General features: G+C 40.3%; 1 long non-coding RNA gene across 1 annotated transcript; it reads left to right on the top strand.

Moving 5' to 3' along the window:
• The first annotated feature begins 669 nt into the window (after positions 1 to 669).
• Positions 670 to 7,916, top strand: LOC122990748. The gene is made up of 3 exons (XR_006405470.1): positions 670 to 756; positions 2,160 to 2,265; positions 7,325 to 7,916. It is a non-coding gene; the product is annotated as an uncharacterized LOC122990748 (long non-coding RNA).
• The last annotated feature ends 954 nt before the right edge of the window (positions 7,917 to 8,870 follow it).

The raw sequence follows: 8,870 nt of genomic DNA, 5'->3' as shown, positions 1-8,870 counted from the left end.
CATTAAATGTAATTGCTTTGGTTTACAGTGCTGTGTGTTTGATACGTGTTGACTTTGAGGACCCAAAGTAAACAATCTCTGGATCCTTCAGTGCCAAAACCCGAAAATGTTTCTTCTGTACTGTAAATGCCCACTGATGCGATTATTTCATGCTGATGCGATTGTAATTCAAGCCGTCCTCAAACTCGTGTTCAGCACAGATGTGACTCTGGTTGACAGCCAAGCTCTAAGGTGGTTTTTCAGAGAGCATCCATGTTCGGCCATGGTGCCCTGCCTTCCCCTCTGCCTGAGCTCTGACTCACACACTGAACACTGTTGCCAGGGCTACCATTTATTAATATTGGTCCATAACTTTGAGCTTCATCGCCAAGCTACAATGTGGCTGACGCAGCCACTGAATCCCTTGACACACGCAAACACAAATACACACATACACACAATGCAGCCAAACACATACACACACACGTGGCTTTGTGTCCAAGTGGTCCAAGTAGATTGTGAATGAGTGCACGTATAATGGAGCAAGCTTTTTGAAGAACAGGGTGTTCACTGAGGCTTGAGAGAGTTGGAAGTGGAATAGGTTGGACACTAGCGACCCCTTGTGGTCATGATTGGTCATGTGCACACTGGTTTAGCCCTGCCCAGGTTCAGTACTGAATCAACAGCATATAAGGCACAAGGTAGTGACCACAGCTAATTACATGATACATAAAACCAACAGTTCACACTGAAAATGTGTCGAAGTATACTCAAAAAGTAAGTATTCATTATAGATCTGTCAGGTTTTTAAGTGTGTTGTTGATGTTTACACTGTAGGCCTTTTTCACAGCGGACATTTTGACTTGTCAGGAAAAGCTCAGGTGATCCTGATTACATTAACGATGTCTCTGTTTGGTTCAAGTGTTCCAGTAATTAAATTCATAGTTTATACCTGTGCTTTTCCTACTGTGACATGTCAAGATGTCTTCTGTTGTCTCACAATGCACAAACAAAACGGAGGAGCTGCATACAAATTGTGGATGATAATTGGAAAAAAAACCCCAGAAACACATCAGAAAACAAAACAACACAAAACGAAGTATTAAACAGCCTGCACAGCCATGGTACAGCCACACAGGTATTTTTGTTGATTAGACCCCTTCTCAGGACTGTGTGTCACCCTTGCAAAATCTGAAGTTTTCCCTATTATAAACTTACTGTGGGAAAATGACATCTGCCCTCAGATACAATCCTAAAACAAACAATTTACAAGACAGCTTTGTTCTCAAATGGATCTCTGGAACAAAACAGTTGGCCCATGTTTGAACCTAATTGCCAACCCTTGGTGTACAGACTGTACTCTACTGACATCTCCTGGATTCTCCTGTTGGCTTTGTTGCGCCTGTTAGGGCGGGACAAACGACAGCTTTATCATCCTTATAGACCTTTCTCACAGCAGACAATTTAATACCTCATACCAGGAAAATCACAGGTGTAATTAATAACATGAATCATGGCTGCATCCCATATATGTGTGCAGGTTTCAGGGCACTTTATTGTGCATTGTGGCTCACTGTCATGGCATAGAGACATTGTAACATTTGTGCATTTCCTACTATGACCAATAAAATGTCTGCTGCTGGGGTCTGGTGACCTCACGTGCTGTAATTCCCAGACGAGCTCTGACCATCATCAACCTGAGCAGAGATCTAATCAGCCAAATATTTAAAACAACTGTATGGTTGTGCAGGGCTTTGAAAGAACAGTTCACTCTATTTTTATGAAGTTTAATTGCATAATTGGTCATCCCATGATGCAGTTTGATTGACGTTTGTCAGCACAAGTCTTTTATATTGTATATTGTTTTTTTGTAGATTGCAAAAAGAGTATATTAACAATTAATATATGGTACATATTGTATACTAATGGTATGTAGTGTGGAATTGAGACACAGTCCAGATATCATGAACCAAAACGTCTTTTTATTCTACAGTATATTCTTTACTATTTTTGTATATATTGTGATTAATTCAATTGTGATGTACTAACAGTTTATGAGTGCTATTCTTGTCTATTTATGCGGTATGATGTCTGTCTTTGGGGATTTATTTTCAACATTTTTACAGTTAGATGCATTTTGTCTCTTCAGAGAACCTTAACCCTTCTGCTAAATTTAACAGCTGCAGAGATCAGATGTGTGCAGTGAAGTCATGTGAATTTCTGCTTCAGTTGCTTTCATGCATTTGGAAGCAACAAACAATAGTGGAACACTTACACCCCCAACTGGTAAGATGGTGTTATTACCTGCTAATGCAAAAAAATGTGCAGATGTGAAACTTGACTGTCTGTATCAAGCAAGTGTTCTCAAACTTTTGCATATGCAGGACCTCACAAAATATCTGAACTGTAGATTTTTAGTAAGATTTTAAAATTTGATCCTGTGAAAGCCAAATCCTGATGTGATGAATGTTAATATCAGGGTGGGGCGTGAAAAATTTGAGTTAAACAATCACACATGCTCTCACTTTGACTTCCAGTTCAGTTAGCAAACTCACATGGAATGAGCTGGAAGTGAATCAAGTGTGAAGTGATATTTGGCATCTAAGCTGTGACCTCATCTCTCCCAGTAACCATACATCAATACAGTGCAGAAGAGACTGAGGAGTGACAACATTAAACTTCTCTTGGTGAATTTAGATTTAAAGCCTACATGTAGATGATGAGGTGGAGATATGAGCAGCAGCAACAGCAGCACGGTCGAGCAAAAGAGTGACCGTATTATTGTTAGAGGGTGTGATGGCTACTTGTTGAAGTGTGACAACATGAATCTATCTTCAGATTTTAAAAATCAATAAAATAAAATGATGACTTTTTTAAATGAACTCCCCAGACACCAGTTTGGGCACCACTTCCCATCAACAGTTCATAACCTTTGAGTTAAAGTTGCATAATAACTTTTACTACTTCTCTGTTGGCTGTCCTTGTTCTCTGTGTTATCAAGGAATTATGCAAACTAAACAGGCTTAACAACCAGTACTGAGTTTTATTGAGGCACATGCAGTTTCCCATTTCAACATTAACAGCTGTATATCGTATAGCCCTGTCTCTTCCCTCTGCAATGCAGGCTGCTCTGGTCCAAGGTCAAAGCAATAGACAAGCTTTCCTGAAGTCATTGTTAAGCTGAGGTTGGATATTTTCACAAAACAAAATACACACATTAAACACATTAAATTCTTAGTTTTGAAAGTAAGCAGGTCCTTATTTATTGAGGTGTTTTTAACTTGGTAATGCTTTATTTCCTGTCCTGTAACTTTATACTAATTTCCTGGAAATTTTCAGAATAATTTGCAGGTATTTAACAGTTAATTTTTAGGTCATTTTACAGGGAAGATGGTGCAATTTGGTACAAATTATAAAAAAAATATGTTTTGTATGAAATGTGCTGTACATATAAATAAAGTTTTCTCATTATTATCATTATTATCATTATTATTAGTAGTAGTAGTAGTAGTAGTAGTAGTAGTGGTAGTAGTAGTAGTAGTAGCAGTAGTAGCAGACAAGCCAAGAGGGTTGTATGACTGCAGAGTTGGTTGTGTGAGGGTTAAATATACTCAGCATGGATCTTCATCCAAACTTAATTTAGGCCATTACATGACCAATAATCTATTAGATGATGAGGACATTTACAGACAGAGTTGAAAGTTTTATGCACAAGCATGTTGTCTCGAAGAAGACCTTGTGAAGACCTTTCTTATTAAAGCCTTTTGTACCCCCCTCTGTTCTGCCCAACTGTGGCGTTTCTACTGAAAATGCAGCATGAGGAGACTCACAGTGGCTCAGAATGACAGTAGGAGCACTGCTGCTTAAAGCTCCAAGAAACTGCAGCGTAAACCAAATATTTGTAAATGTTGGAGTACCCATCTGCTCTGCTGTAATACAAAATCTTATATATAGATGATTTTGTAGCCTGAATCTGAAAACCGCATTATTTTAGCCTTTACCAACCGTGAACTGAGTCCCATCAGCTTCTGGAATTTTTTAATTGACTTGAATTTAAATTTAAATACCTTGAATAACAGATTGTGGTTGACATGAGGCTCCATGTTTGTCTGGTTTTAATTAAGGCACTTCTGTATTGCTAAACACCAAGTTGGAAATAGCAGAACCTTCAGGGAAATTCTCAGTAATAGATATGACTAGGGTGTTGACATGAGGATTTTCCCTGAAAAACTGGTCAATACGGTAACTCCAGTATGACATCACTGCAGCATTAAATCGAGCTTATCAGCTTACAAAACCTGCTGGACCCAAGTGAGCTGACCCTCAGGCATCAGCCAGGCTTGACCACCAGGACAGACCATGAGACACAGTGACATCTCAAAGCATCTCTAAATCACACAGGCTTACCCATCAAAGAGGCTCCATGTCTACAGGCTCAGCACATACATATCTGTGAACATCCTCAGACTTTAAATTTGCATGTTTGCTCATCCAATCGGGATGAGACCGTTTATCACCGAGCAAGTCACTGACAGCATTCAGGACCGTCCAGAGGGTGTTGACTGCTGGATCTTAACTGTGCCAAGACATGAACAGTGGTGGGATTTTTTCCAGTAATCCCTCTCATGGAGCTCTACTGTGCTGACAGTGCAGATTAGGAGCAGTGTGGCTGCAACTCCGCACTGCCCTGTTCATGTGTTGTTTGAACTGTAACAGCTGCTTTCATATCTGGAGAAAGAGAACAACTATGCTGCACTGTAGCAGAGGGGGACACAATGAAAAAAGCAAGAGTTTGTCACTTCCCATACTGATCTATCCAGGGGGATCTGTGGGTTTTCAGCTGAGACTATGATTTTAGTTTCCTCTACATACAATAACCACACCCAGGTTACTGTATGTAGAGATCAGGTCATCTTCCTACTGGACATGGGACACATACTGGACATATTTTGTCTCTCACTTTGGCTTCCAGTCTGATCCAACACTGCACCAGACAGTGTCAGCTCCTGGGGGTCTTCTTGTAAGCCAACAGACCATGTGTCCTTGTAGAAAGTCTGGATCCTGGATGTGTGGCTTCTTCTCAGGGTCCAGCAGCTGTGGCTCTGCCCCGTACCACTGTATTCGATGCTGTTCAGATTGTTAAACTGTTGTTTTGCTAGATGGCAGCTGACACATCGGTGTCACAGGCAGAAAGCAAGCTGAAGTTGAAGGACATTATCAAGAACCCATGCGCGGGGAGACTAGACTAGACTAGACTAGACTCTGAAAAACCCACTTCCAGCAATGGGAGAAAGCAGACCCAAGGCAGAGGGAAAGGCGAAGGTCAAGGACTTTGGAACTTTGAAAGTGGGAGATCATGTGGCTTGAACTTTGGAGACTAGAGCCCTTTTGCATCTCTTTCCTGCCCAGATGGAGAATGAGGGAGGACCCACTGTGCAGGTTATGTGGAGGGAGAGCCACGTTGACGTACATACTGGGGGGGTGCAAGACTGCATTTAGCCAGGGGAGATACAGATGGCATCATGACAAGGTCCTCAGAGCACTGGCTGACACCTTGAAGCAGGAGAGACGGAAAAAGTGTCAAACCCACATGAGACCAGTCCCATCCATCCAGTTCATCAGAGAGGCAGGCATTGTGCCTGCAGGCAGCACAATCGTGGGAGAAGAGGGTAGACCTGGGAAAAAAACAACACTTTCCCCAGGTCGTCCAAACACCGCTGAGGCCTGATATGGTCATATGATCTGAGGAGGCCAAGAGGATTATCCTGATTGAACTGACAGTTCCATGGGAAGACAGATGCAAAGAGGCCTCGGAGAGGAAAGCCACAAGGACCTGGTCCAACAATGAAGGGCCAATGGGTTGCAAGCCTGGCTATTTCCAGTTTAGGTTGGCTGCAGGGGTTCCCAAGTGAAGTCTAAGTTAAAGACGCTCACAGCTCTGGGAGAGGAAGAAAGCTGCTCGCAGGCTGGGGGAGGGAGCGGGAAGAGACTCCTGTTGGCTCTGCAACAGGCAGGAGAAATAAAGCTGGAAGCCAGGAGAAGATGAACAGTGACAGGCCATCACTGTCCACCTGCCAACTGGAGGACGTTTTGCTGAGTGAAACATTGGAGGAGAATTTGACACCCCCTGACAACATCTTTTCCTGGCGGAAAGCTACAGTCATAAAAAAGTGCCTGAGAGTGTTCAGCATCTAGATGTATCTAATAGTAACATGACGATGTTACTACAATTCATTTTGAATTCTTTGAAAAACATTCATTTCCCACAATTCCCAAATCCATCCAACAGTTGTCAGGATATTTCTGTGTAAACTAAGGCTGCAACTAACATTTATTTTCATTATTGATTAATCTGTCAATTATTTTTCTGGATTAATCGATTAGTCATTTGTTCTAAAGGTGAAAAATGTCGATCATTGTTTTTCAAAGCCCAAAGAGACGTACTCAAATGTCTTCTTTTGTCCCGACCAACAGTCAACAATCCAAAGATATTCAGTTTGGTGAAGATTAGTGGTGTAACAGACCATAGTTAATGTGTGATCCTATGGAGTAGTAAGTAAACAAACTGCTGTAAGTCATGGACAGGCAGCATTTCGCTATCACGGATTAAAAGAGCAATGACCAAACCAGCATGTAACGGGTCCGAAGTGACATCTGCAGGTATGTTTACATGCTGTTAAATGTGCTGCTGCTGAGCAGCTAATTAGCATCTAGCTGCAAACTGACGTCAGCGGTGCACTTTTCCCTAATTAATGTTTGTTTGGTGGCTCGTTCAACAAGCTGCAGGACAAGATGTGTTCGTGTTTGTAGGTTTGATGATGATGACAGAGAAGACGACAAGTCATTAGGAAGCACGTTGTACATCTGAACCAAATTTTGTGAGAATCATTCCAGTGGATGTCGAGATATTTCACTAGATTAGTTAAAAACTGAAGCTGAATGCTTTTGGTGCTGAATGAAAAATCAAAAGTATTCAAGCCCACTGAACACATTTCTCGCGTCATTGACAATTAAGACAGCATTGTTGCAGTCTTGCTTTTAATTGGTTTGTTTATTTGTTTCACTGAAATCAAATCTCTTTTGCAAGAGACCTGGCAATAAATTACAAACACAGGATCACAGCAAGACTAGTCCGTCATACAAAACAGTCATCACACACTCAGACACACTACTTAACAATCACAAATATAGTTAGTATTATTGTTCCCTAGCCTTTTACCATGACCCTGAATTCCCTCGTGCCTTACAACATAGTCCATGTGGGTCCAGAATAACTCTAAGGTTATTTATTAACTTCTGCCTGAGGCTACAATTTGCTGACCTGATCTGCACTTTCATATTACAGGGCTTTGTTCAGGCATGCAGAGACACTCCCTCAGCTATTCATATGCAGGCCACTTAAAATGTTGTGGGATCTACAGTCTTGCTCTGTGGAACGTTTGGATAAGATTTGTACTGTGGCGTCGTCAACAGGCCCCTCTTTCATCGCATCTATCCTTTGTATAGCAGATGAATGGGTGAAAATATGTGCATTATGTACTGACCATTCCTAATTGGTCCATGTCAAATGATTCATGACTTATGTTTAGCACTGAGAGCCCCACTGTCCCTGACAGCATACAGATCTGCCCGACTGCCTTCTTCTGTCTTGAATGCTCAAGACAACATAGAAGTAAAAAATTTCTTAAGATCAAGACACATTTATCAAGCAACTTAAGAAGTGTAGGAGTAACATTTGAGCAAAATCACATGTTTAATTACATGTAGCAGAAACAGACACAATGATTTACCTTACTGTACATCTGTCATATTGTTCATTCTTTAAATAAAACAAGTTATATTGTCTCTGTGACATTTTGTTCTGAAGAAGCTGATTTTTTTAATTAAAAAGAAAATCTGCTGCAATTGAAACAAAAAGAAAACCAGGAGGAGGAACATCAGAGAAACTTTATGATAACTTAATTTATAATTTAGTATCAAAATGACATTTGCAGACAATGAAGATGGAAGGTGAATGCTGTGGACATGAGTTATCTAAGATGTCTTATTCTCTGCAGCTGTCTTAAACTGAGGAGATATTTTTAAGTCAAAACAATTATGATTAAAGGAAGAGATCACAATTTTTCAAGTCTGTCTTTAAACAAAGTGCCCAAATGAACATTGAAATTTTAATTATTCCTCCTGTTCATACTGGCTAAGTGATACAGGACAAAATCCACAGTGTGTCCACACAGTCATTTTGTGCAAACATGTATTTAAAAGTTGATCTGAAGCTTATATGAGGCTTCAGCAGTCTGAGTTAGTCATATCAAGTCATATCTGCCACATTTACAGTCTTTTAGCATCAAATTCCCTCTTTGTGTTTCCCTATTGAGTTGCGTATAGGGACTAAAAAGACTGTAACGTTGGAAGATATCTACTTGATTTAACTAATTTGGACACCTGAGGCCATATTAGCTTCAGATAAACTTTTAAATACATTTTTGCACAGAAGGAGGACTGTGCATTTCATCCTCCATCACTTACATTGTAAATGCATCATGAAGGGATCTTCTAATGGTCATTATCAACAAGATGAATGATTATGGCAAGAGAAACCTATTTCAGTGTTCATTTGGGCGCTTGAAATTGTGAACCCATCCTTAAAGGATTTTCATTCAAGTCCAAAATTTCACTTTAAGCAGTTTGATAGATATTTTCAGGCTTGTGTAAAAACCATCTCATTATCTCCTAAAAATGAGAGAGTCAATCCAATGTATTTCTGTTATTATGCGGTTGTGATTTCTTATTAAATATGAGCTATGTTGAGCCATGTATAATTTGGTTTTAAAAGCCTACGATAATCTTATAGTTATCTCGGAGATTTCAGTATGTCCTCTTTTACTGTGTGG

This window comes from Thunnus albacares, chromosome 10, assembly GCF_914725855.1.
Source record: "Thunnus albacares chromosome 10, fThuAlb1.1, whole genome shotgun sequence".
NCBI lineage: Eukaryota > Metazoa > Chordata > Actinopteri > Scombriformes > Scombridae > Thunnus > Thunnus albacares.
This window is presented reverse-complemented; position numbering and strand designations above follow the sequence as displayed.